The sequence below is a fragment of the Schistocerca gregaria genome, chromosome X (assembly GCF_023897955.1).
Source record: "Schistocerca gregaria isolate iqSchGreg1 chromosome X, iqSchGreg1.2, whole genome shotgun sequence".
NCBI classification, from domain to species: Eukaryota; Metazoa; Arthropoda; class Insecta; order Orthoptera; family Acrididae; genus Schistocerca; species Schistocerca gregaria.
Window position 1 is genome coordinate 364,247,229 of NC_064931.1, and position 12,226 is coordinate 364,259,454.

The window sequence follows — 12,226 nt, forward strand, 5'->3', positions numbered from 1 at the left end:
CCATGTCATCTGGGTGCCTCACTTTTTTTGCCAGTCACTATCAGGATCTGGCTCGAACATAGACAAATGTTGAATTGTGTACCTCACATTTTTTAGACAGTAACCTCTGATTAAAGGAATAATGTGTCTAGCTCCAATCACTCATTCGAAAAAAGCTGATAACAAGAACGATAAAAATTTGAAAAATAAATATCATTGGTTCATTCGGGAAGCGATATAAAACGTCAGTCTCACTGGATAATTACTAAGAAACGACAATCTGACAGCGAAAAGAGCACTTAAAAAGTACAGTCTTCAATTGACGGGGGATATCGGACATTTTGTCGGTAAGAAAAGTTTGCTCAAGTTAAGAAAGAACATTACAGATGCATTAGTCGAGAAAAATTAGCAAATTTTTACACGAATAAGATGACAATCCAAGAAAGTACAAAGTTCGAGTAGTGATTTTGGGTGAAGAGTGGCGGAGACTACATGGTTGCATGTCTCGTGGCTTCGGTTGACGAGCAGTCCTCGGCGGTGGTGCGGCTACATTTTCAGAATATTTATGCAGCCCACGTGGGCGAAATCAATGCGGCACTCACCAGCATTGCCAAGCGACAGGAGTGAGCACAACGCGGCCTCTGTGCCCAACGATTAATATTAAAATCATACCGTCGCGCCACGCGAAAAGCATCCCATCAGGACAGATCTGTCACAAGAACCTTGCGAACAAAGTACTTCTGTTTGCAGCTCAGCTCCCACTACGAAAAATGCACCAATTTCAGTCACAATTACCTTACTTTACACTTCAGTCGAAGAGTTTTCGCACTATCGAGCAATTACGCGAAACAGTCTAGTCTAGCAGATAAACTCCTGCATCTACACGAAGCTTTATTTTCGTGTCAAAATTTGTCCTGCTATCGGTTAAGCAAGCAATAGCAAATAGGAAAATTACAGAATACGACCGAGAATAAGAGTTCGAGTCTGTAAAATAAAAATTCAAAACCGATATGAATTATAATGAATGTGTTAGAATGGTACCTTGTACACACTTTGTTTTAATGGCCGCTGGGTCTCTGAAACGTACGTGGGGGAGCCGAAATCGCCTGCCATTATTCAGTCCAATCATTTTGGATTTCACAGAACATGTACAAAGTTGCATCAGTGTGCATTGGGATTGATGCGCTTGTCCATAAATTTAAGCTATAGACGGAAACAGTTTTTAAGGTAGGAGCCTGAAACCGTTTTCAGTTTGTTTTTGCTGATACTCAACGCTTTATGAATGGGAACGTAGCCGAGACACTCTTTTAACGCCACCACTATCGTTTTACAACTTGTAGTTGGTCATGACGGTTAACTACGGTACCTTGCTGAACGAATCAAAAGTGAACTGTAGCGTTCGTGTTGAAATAGAGAACCATTGGTGGTTTCATGTCTGTTCTCAACTATGTAGCTTTCTTTGGTCCTACCGAAATACAATATTATTTTGGTACGTTATTTTGTCATGATCAGAACTGAAAAATCGTAAACATGTGTAACAGTATTTACAACAGCAAGCACACGATACTAACTGACGTTCGTCATAAAGATGCAGGTGGCAGGTCAGCATTTAGTCACCGCGAATGCTGAAATACGAGGGTAAGTCAATTATTATCCGCAAAGTAGTTACAAAATTTTGTTGTAATCAAATAGGAAACTTATAAGAACATCATTTTTCGACATAGTCTCCTTGCGTTTCAACGCACTTGATCCATCGTTGTACAAGCTTCCTGAGGCCCTCATAAAAGGAGGTTGTCGGTTGAGCTGCGAGCCAGAAATGCACCGCTTCTTTCATCAAGGTCGTTTATTTACATTTGAGAATGTTCCCTTGACAGTGTAGCTACAGACTGACTCTAGCATGAACGAAAAAGAAGAGCATGTCATTGAAAGTCTTTTCGAAGCTCAGTAGTGCCTGAGAAGTATCTGGTGCGTTTGTACTATATTACGATTAAAATAACTTTGTTATTGACTTTCATCCAGTCGAGTAGTAGAGGTCGCTCGCCTGTCATTTGAAGTTCTTTCTCGAATGCCACGTACTCGCTCTGATAACTATTCTGAAAGTACGAACAGAGTATCGTCAAGTGCGGAGAGCTACACACCGCCAACATCACCCCTCGCGGCTGCAATCTGTCAATCTCAAAGTTATTTTAATAGGAGCATAGGAGTAGCATCCATACGTTTCGCTAAAGTTATTGAAATGACGTAAAGCACAGCGGTGGGGCAAATAAAGGAGAAAGTGCTGTGCCTCCCGTTCGTATAGCACTCTGCCTCCGCGCAGTACCTGCCTTCCAGACGGCGTTTTGCACGGCAAGCGGTACGACAGACGTCTTTATTCCCACTCCTTAGGAAGTAGCGCGACCATTCCATTCCCTGCGAGTAAGGCCACCGACTGGGACCTCGCAAGATAATAGGAATGCAAATGAGAGAAGCACGCCGAGAGCGCCGCCACCTTTGGGAGCGAATATTTTCTCTTTCTTATTTTGCGTATCTGGCAGAGAAGGGTGGACGTAAATTGAACGAAAAAAGGACGCTAATTAGTGGGCTCCGATGACACAGGCGGAGGGCCAGCAGCAGCTACACACGAATGCGGCGGCGGAAGTGTAATGGACGTGGTGCGCTGTTTCCTGAACTTGGCTGGGCGGAACACATTGCTGCGCCACGAAACTGTTGACGAATGACGGTCAGTGCTGTTCCTGTCATCCTATGCAGCTATCGACTGAGGTGTTGCATAAAGAACTATTCCACATTTGCGCTTTGAACCCGAGTTCAAATTCACAACCTCCGCCATCTTCAGAGAACCGTAACCTGTACACGCAAAACATTACATACACAATTACAGAAATGTAACCAAGTTTTTTTCAGCAAATCGTAGAAGACAAAAGAGCGAGCATTTTTGTGACGTTTTCTTTCATAGTGGTACATCGAAGTAAGAGTCTCTTAAATAGTTCAATGTACTTTTAAAGAATACGCTGAGAACATACGGTGAGGTGGCAAAAGTCATGGGATAGCGATATGTACATATAAAGATGGCGGTAGCATCTTGTATACAAGGTACAAAATGGCAGTGCATTGGCGGAGCTGTAATTTGTGTTCACATGATTCATGTGAAAAGGTTTCTGAAATCATTATGGCCACATGACAGCTTTGAACGCGGAATGGTAGTTGCAGCTAGACGCATGGGACATTACATTTCGGAAAGCATTAGCGAATAAAATATTCCAAGACGCACAGTGTCAAATGTGTGCCGAGAATACCACATTTCAGGCAATACCGCTCACCACGGACAACGCAGTGGCCGACGGCCTTCACTTAACGACCGACAGCAGCGGCGTTTGCGTAGAGTTTTCAGTGCTCACAGGCAAGCAACACTGTGTAAAATAACCGCATAAATCAATGTGGGATGTACAACGAACGCATCCGTTGGGATAGTGCCGCGAAGTGGGGCGTTAATGCGCTATGGCAGCAGACGATCGACGCTAGTGCTTTCGCTAACAGCGTAACATCGCCTGAAGTTCCTCTCCTGGGCTCGTAACCATACCGGTTGGACCCTAAACGACAGGAAAACCGTCGTCAGGTCAGATGAGTTCCGATTTCAGTTCGTAAGAGCTGATGGTAGGGCTCGGGTGTGGTGCGGAGCCCACGAAGCCACGGATCCAAGTTGTCAACAAGTGGCTCCACAATGACGTGAGTTGTGTTTACATGGAACTGAACGGATCATGTATTGTAAATGGTTATTTTTGACTTCTTGAAGACTAGTTTTAGCAATTCATGCACTTCATGTTCCCAAACAACGATGGAATTCTTATGTATGTCACTGCGCCATGTCAGAGGGCCACAATTTTCCAGCGAATGATTTGGCTACACAGGTGACCAATCATGAATCCCATCGAATCCTGCACTAGGAACACTTTCGCAATTACGGACGGCAATAGAAGCATTATGGCACAATATTTCTGCAGGGGACTTTCAACGACTTCTTGAGTCTATACTATCTGCAGTTGCTGCAGCGCGTCGGCCAAAAGGAGGTCCGACAGTGTAAGGAAAGATCATACCACTTCATTTCCCTGATAGTGGGCATTAATCTCATTATGGTTCGCGCGAAGTTGCAACCAAGAGGACCATAGCTCTGCAGTGCTTGTTGTTGAGAAGATGGAACGCGATTCTCAACGAACTATCACATAATAAAGAGCCACGTTACTTACTTCGAAGAAACCTCTTTGTTTTTACATGACTTTACTATAGCTAGTACTTGCTATACGTACCAAAATATACGCTGCCGGTAATGAGGCGGCTCAGCACCAAGTAGAGATGTTATTGTTTCCCCTCATTTGTGGTTTCCGATCTTTTAAATTCAGATTAAAAATAACTTTTTAAATCAAACTAAGGTTTCAACCATTCTCTAGAGTGTAGACTATGAGAAAGCAAAGTAATATAGACCTAAGACTCTATGGTACAACGGCCGAAATGTTCTATAATTTAATTATCACAATACTTCTTATAAATGTGAAAGTCAAAATTTTAATAAATATAGCAATGTACTAATCGACCTTTACTCCGATTTATCTAAGATCACTAAATCTGTGAAACATTCCAACATACGTGGTCAACAGTCAATAAATAAATATCTAATGGTCGTGCTTAAGGCGTGATTCTCACTGAGACGATGCGATATGCGATACGCTATGCAATGCGACTCGTGATGCCACAAGCAACAAGACAGCACGAATCACGTTTCTGTTTCATTTTCAGCTGCAATCATGAGCTCTTCTAAAGAAAGCGTTATTGTGGCTAATCATTATCTGAAGTTCAGAAAAACTGAAAAAGGTAAGCAAATACGTGGTGCACTCGTTCAATGCTGTATATATCATACATAGTTTGGCTGTCGTTTCTCGTGAGGTCTCTCAACATGAAAACAAATTCCACGAATTCTACAGAATAATACCAAACAGTTACCATTTTTGGGGGCAACTAGTATCAGCTGCTCTCATAAAGCAGGAGAAAAATTTTCGACTTGTTTCTCCTGCTGAGAAGCTACTCATTACAATGTGGTAAGATAGTGAAAGTGTGTGCACCTTGAAAAGTTATTTTTTTGTAGGACCACCTAATATGGTACTTCACCCAATATATATAGAAATTAATAAAACTAAGATGTATTTCTACAACTGTTCAGTTTCGAAAAGCAGTTAACGATTCAGATTGAGAAGTATTGAGAAGAAACGCTGGGTTTGGAGTGACATCAGCCACCATCGATAGTGTAGCAGTGAGTGGTGAACTGCGTGGGGATACACAATCTGTTTGAAGAACTGGGGCCAGCGTGTTCGGACAGCTTAATGGTTGGGCGACCACTCGCGATAAGAAGGAAATACGGATTCGACTCCGCCGGCCGCGGTGGTCTCGCAGTTCTAGGCGCGCAGTCCGGAACCGTGCGACTGCTACGGTAGCAGGTTCGAATCCTGCCTCGGGTATGGATGTGTGTGATGTCCTTAGGTTAGTTAGGTTTAAGTAGTTCTAAGCTCTAGGGGACTGATGACCACAGCAGTTGAGTCCCATAGTGCTCAGAGCCATTTTGAACAGATTCGACTCCCGGTCTGGCACAAATTTTCATTGTCGTCATTCCATTATACAGCTGATGGTTGTCCTTATTCACAACTCTGAATACAATTCATGCAGTTCATTATCAAGCTGTGATGTGAGTCTATAAGGTGTCAAACAATCATTTCCCTTGCCGAATAGTTTCCATAGAATCAAATGAGAAAGCCTGAGTAACAGAGTGCACACGTAAATATAAAAACTGTTGTTTTTAATTTGTTTATGCAAAAATTAAAGGTTTTACTGAGAAACCAAGTAGCTTTGCTTCATTTACACAAACAATTTTTGGGGGCACTTCTGATGACTCGAAGTTTGAATTGCACGATACAGTTGCGTGGAGCAACCAGCCCTCCCTGTTGCGCTGGGCGATAGGATAGAGTAAGTGTTGGTGTCGTATTTCTGTCGTCCCAGTGTGAACCAGTTAACTCGCTTCAACTACTTTTCTGTGTGCTCCACCAATGCGGGTTGATTCTGCGCTATATCCCCAGGCGCATAGCGTATCGTATAACATATCAGATCACCTCAGCGAGAACCACGCCTTAGCCTGAACTCCGTAATCAAACCTAGAGACCTGCGCATTTCCGCCCGGCAACCTTGTTATTCTCTGCATTTGGCGTCATTCGGATGCTGTATGGAAAGGCATGGGATCAGCACACCACTCTCCCGGCCTTGTCGACATTCCATACTTTGGAGCCGCCACTCCTTACACACGTGGTATCACGAGGCTTTGTAGATCCGTTCCAGTCCTCCTGCCAGGGAAAAATAGCTGGCAGTACCGGAAACTGAACTCAGGTCCTCCGCACGGCAGTCAGAAACGCTGCACAGACAGTTACGGAGGCGAACATTTTATGTCTATGCAGTAATATCAGATATTCCACAGCAGAATTTCAAAACATTCCCATAATTAACATTTTTATCCTTTTTCCAATTAATGCTAATTGTAATGACATATATAACGTGTGTTTTTCAAGAGTGTTATGTAAATATCTCGTCTTTCGATTTAGCGCCAGTGGCTTGCTTGCATGCGTTGCTGCTTATTTATTCGAGCTGTTTCTTGTTTGGTATCACGAGGCTGTGTTGACCTCGATTCCGTCTTTTTAGCCGAGGTAAAAAGTGCAGATGGTTAGCGGAAATCAAATTCGAGACCTCCTCAGTAGAAGTTAACAACGCTAAACACTGAACCACGTAGGTGGTTAGTAACAGATAAATAAATATATAATTTATATTAAATAAAATAAAATTTCCTAAGGCTAAATCACTAAAAATATTTATGTCATTCCAAAAAGGTTTTTTCCATCTTTATTAATGTTTACGATCTAGTGCAGCGGTCGAAAACTGTGGCTCGCGAGATACATACGGCTCTTCAGCCTCCTAAGTGTGGTTCTTCCACAGAATACCAAGTGTGGACACATACGTACAGTGCTAAAGCTCTTCATCATAGCCAGCTGAAAGGATCTGTAGCTGGAAAAGAGAGTAAGTACGTAGATCTTTTGATGCATAACAAGGGACGTTGGTTGTCAAGAGCAAATGTTTTGAAACGTTGGGCTTCCTTAACTAATAGAAATCAGAGCATTTCTCCCTGAGAAGGGTGCATGACTATCCTGAACTAACGAACGGTCGGCGGATCCAAAACTTTTAGTTCATAGTAGACGTTACGTCTCATCTAAAGCAGCTTAACCGAAAACTATAAGAGAAAGCAAACATTTTTTCGATGTTACAAGAAGTTAGTTTACTCAAAAACAAATTAGATCTAGATTTGGAAAAAGGCAATTTGATTCACTTTCGAAGCCTTTTGAAATATCGCCGCCACACGGGATTAGCCGAGCGGCCTCAGGCGCTGCAGCCATGGACTGTGCGGCTGGTCCCGGCGGAGGTTCGAGTCCTCCCTCGGGCATGGGTGTGTGTGTTTGTCCTTAGGATAATTTAGGTTAAGTAGTGTGTAAGCTTAGGGACTGATGACCTTAGCAGTTAAGTCCCATAAGATTTCACACACATTTGCAAATTTCTGAAACATCGCCAAGAACATAATTCTGATAATTTGCTATTTCGAAACAACATTTTTAAGTATTATGGAAGCTTTTCTCAACATGTTTCAGAATTCCTGGAAACAGCAAAGCTACACTAACCTTTGGTTTTTCTTGTGAATAAAGCCCTCTTCATGCTACTGTAACAGAGTTTTCATTTTTTTTCCTTCAATGATGACGTTTTCAACTTTGAAATGTAATTGTTGTATTTTAAAAATAAAGAATTATAAAGACAAAAGATTGAATGCCTTTGTGCTGATATAAAAACATTGGAGGAAAGTAAATGTGAATTTAGTTCACAGCGGAAATAGTCTTCTTTCAAGAAGCTGAAGAAGAAAAATAAGTTGATTTTTAACACGTGGAATGGTATTTCTGACTCATAGAATCAGCTCAAAAACTATCGTTTCCTGATCTTTCTTTATTCGGGTCTTCATATTCATGCAAGCAATTAATTTCGAGTGTGTACCTTATCAAGATCAAACTGAGAAGTCGCCTTATTGAAGAAAATATGGAATCGTGCCTAAAATTTTAAAAAAAGACACAAGAAAGAGTTGCATAGTTTGGTGATATTTTTCACTTTGAGTACTTTTGTTCTATATGAGTAATTAAAATGTATGAAAGATATATAGTATGAAAACTATGAATGGGGTCTATTTAAGTGCGCGTTCTACATATAGCAAAAATGGAAATTTCACAAATTCCTTCGTATTAACAATAGTGACGACGTACTGCGATGTCTCTTAGACGATTTTTCTAAAACTGCTACAAATATAGGAAAAATGTTCCCAGGGTGGTCAGAAACAGTCTCAAAAGCTTATGAAGTGTTTACGGTTGGCTGTGCTGAGAAATAATTGTTAAGAAAAAAATCAATATGTTGTGCCATTTCCGAGTTAATTATCACTGAAGTTAGTCAATTTGGCCGTTGTGCACGCAAATTCAAGCGGCCGCCGGATACAATTAGTGTCAGTTGTTCTCATAACGTAGATGATAGCGCACGAGATAGCTCAGCCTTTGGCTCGGGTTCGATCCTTACTACCGCCCCATGTCTAATTCTTGTTCTGCTCTGGTGGTCGGTTTTAGGAAACTAAACGAAGCACACGTTTGGCGACACGAATTTGCGCGCGCAACGGCCTGATCGGCTGACTTGGATGCTAATTATCTCGGAAAGGGCACAAGTATCGAATTTTTTGTTAGCAGTTATTTCTTAGTACAACATACCCTGAAACATCGTTACAATCTTTCATACTGTTTCTGACTAACATGTAAAAATAGTTTGGCCGAGTATAGACGAGGTGGGAACTCGCAGCTGATTCTGAGCGATCCCTCCCAGCTGGCAGATAGTATGGAAATACACATGCGCTTTATGACTACCAGAGGGCTGGTTCCTGTAGTTCAGTTAGCAACAATGCAGCATTTCGAGCCACCCGCCGGTCAGGGAGGATAGTTTTTTGGCCCCCAAGAACCCTACTCATCCTCGCTCGTGAAGTGATATCTGGTTTTACAACATCACAGCCTGTAAGAAAAAATAGGGAGAAAAGGATCTCTCGAGGAGAGTGGAAGGAATGTAAGTGTACTGTGTGTCTGTGGACATTATCAGATGGAACAGATTGCAAGCGCCTCTGCAGCAGAGTGACACAGTATTGCAGGTTACATGTTGCTCCTCCTCCGATAAGTCATTTGCTAGCTGCACTGTATTTCGCTGCGTATCCTACGAAACCTTTGGTATCCTCTATTAGCCGGTGCCAAGCTATTAACGCAACAATAAATTGCTCCACTCTCTTCCCGAGAGCAATCAACTTTTCCACTGCCGCTATTCGCCGCGCGGGATTAGCCTAGCGGTCTGAGGCGCTGCGGTCATAGACTGTGCAGCTGGTCCCGGCGGAGGTTCGAGTCCTCCCTCGGGCATGGGAGTGTGTGTTTGTCCGTAGGATAATTTAGGTTACGTAGTGTGTAAGCTTAGGGACTGACGACCTTAGCAGTTAAGTCCCATAAGATTTCATACATGTTTGAACACAGTCGTTATTCATGTAGTTCCTGGTTTCTAAGAATTACTCCAAAGAGTATTACTCCAGATTCCCAAGCTCGAATCCACTGACGCCAGTCTGATAGTGCCCCAGTCCTGTTCGGATTCTGGTAGTGAAAGACATTTTCATCGCTTATAATTTGTAGTCTGTAGAGGGGAGAAAGAGCAAAATTTGTACCAGTACTCTTGATTAAATTCCACACATTTACACAGGGATAGAGTGAGGTAGCGCATTAGACACGCTTTCGGGAGCAGTGCGGTTCAAATCCCCATCCGCCCACCTTGAGATTGTGCTCCAACTTTAATTACCAGAAGTAAAGAGGACAAGCTACCGTACAGTGCCCAATCTTCGGACTGAACACCACAGTAAGAAGAAGGGCTACACGTTACATTAGATGTCCCAGTTATGAAGAATCTCAGAATGCTTCCACAAAAAAATATGGCGAAGATTCACGAGCAAGCAGCTGTACAATGCGTTCCAGAAGACAGGAATAGTGAATGGCGCAACCAAGAGTGGTCCACCGACAGAGCTCACATCGTAACAGTTGCTAGCCCATCCAGCCAGTCAGGTCGCTCCATTGGTAATATCCATATGCAAATGTTTAAACAAACATTCGTACAGAACTTGTATTGTTAATGTCGTGTTATCCAAGAACACGATGGAAAGCGCGTAGCTTATTGTCAGAGGCTCATGTCATCTGTAACGCCAGAAAGGGAAGGCAATGTTCCAACTCAGTGCACACATTTTGTCTACGGAAAACCCACACAAGTGGCGCGAGACTCCTCTAGGTGTTTCTCATGTAATATCGCGAAGACGAATCTTCACCATATTCTTTCATAGAACAGTGAACAGTGAGAGCTACACACACTGTAACTGTAGACCAACTACAGTACATGTGATGTCAGTAAGACAGTCCTTCTGCTCATATAGTCGTAGACTCTCTGACTTTCTTGGATCAGTATTTACACGGTCAAGTGGTTTCGAAGAGTGTGGGTCCCTTGAGCTCTTTATTTACCTGTAACTGAATTCTTCTGGTGGAGATATCCTAAAGGATACCGCTCACAAAACTCAGCGCCGTACTATTCCCGAGTAGCAGAAATAAATTGAACGAAGTGTTGCTCATATTTCTCAAGAAGCGTGTATAGCATGTGTTGAAGAACAAGCAATGTAGTATTCAGTTAAGAGTATCGCAGTATCGCATAATGGAAGACATTTTCACAACTTTTGTAAATAACCTTCTTAATCTATTTTCTAAGATAAGTCGTTTTGTAAGTTTCCCTTAAGGCTGGATTGCTTTTTGAACACCCTGTAAGAAACACTATACTTGCGTAGCAGGTAGGTAGAAGTAAATGCAGTTATTAAAGTCCCTTCCTGAGCTTTAAAAGTTGAGCCCACAAACACTGAATTTCTTTTGTTGTAGGAATAGCGCGTTGTGTCGAGCAGCGTACTGTGGAAGGAAGGCGTATTCCACACATGGACCGAGTGAGGTGACGTATGGCTAAGACACCAGTCTCTCGCTGACAAAGACATTGACTCGATTCACCGTAGTGTTATTTACATTCAGGTTTCCCTAAATCTCTTAAGGAAAAGGACATAATCGACTTCCTTCCCTAATCCGAGTTTCTGTTGAGTCCTTAATGACCTCGTGATCACCAGGACGTTTAGCCCTAATATTCCTTACTTCTTTTCCCTCGTCATCATCATACCGCATTTATTTGTTAAAATGAGACGATAGGATGAGGGCCAAGTGAATGCCATTACATGTACGATAGTGATGAAGAAGCTGAATAAAATAACTAATCTGTGTGCAAGACCCATCCAGAATAAATGGTAAAATTCGTCATGTGCCACCATCAACGTAACTCATCATGGAGAGGAACCGTCCCATGGCATCAGACATAGTTTCAAGGAAAGATACATAGTTAAGACAGCACAGCAGTGTGACTATCATGCAGTCAGCACATACATATAGCATGGAGCAAGCAGATGACACAAACACGAAAGTCTGTTTACAATGCAGCCAATGACATTCAGTCGTATCTTGGGAGAAAGAAACCTAATTCACCCCAAAAATCGGGAGTCAGGGTACATAATCACCACGAATGCAAATGCCAAACAGGTCTATATCTTGTCGTTAGACAAGCAAACAGTTGATAAAGACTCAGAGATAGATGGCACATTTATGAACTTGGTAGGAAACTTAGCCACCCTTCATAGTATGGTTGGAAAGCGGGATAACATAAGTCTACCAGTAGCGAGCACATCTGACGCTAGAAAAACCAAATTATGGGTACTCGGAGATGATATCAAAGAGTGCGACAGTAACTTTACACTCGTCGATGTGTCTGATGTAGTCACTACAAGAGAAATCGAAATCAAGGAAAACACACATATAAAATAATGGAGGCTAACAGGGAGGCATTACGATCATAGCTCAGGTTGCTAATAATACATGAAACGTACTATGATGTGAACGTGGACGCGAAGGATCTTGAACTGATAAAAACAGTACAGCAAGCTCAGAGCAACATACCATCCTTAAAGAATAGTAATGTCAGTAATGAGCCACTT

At 42.3% G+C, this 12,226-nt stretch overlaps 1 protein-coding gene across 1 annotated transcript in view; it reads right to left on the reverse strand.

Annotated features, from left to right (window-relative positions):
* Nucleotides 1-12,226, reverse strand: part of LOC126298065 (toll-like receptor 6) — a 204,511-nt gene that overhangs the window by 66,908 nt on the left and 125,377 nt on the right. The window lies entirely within an intron of this gene.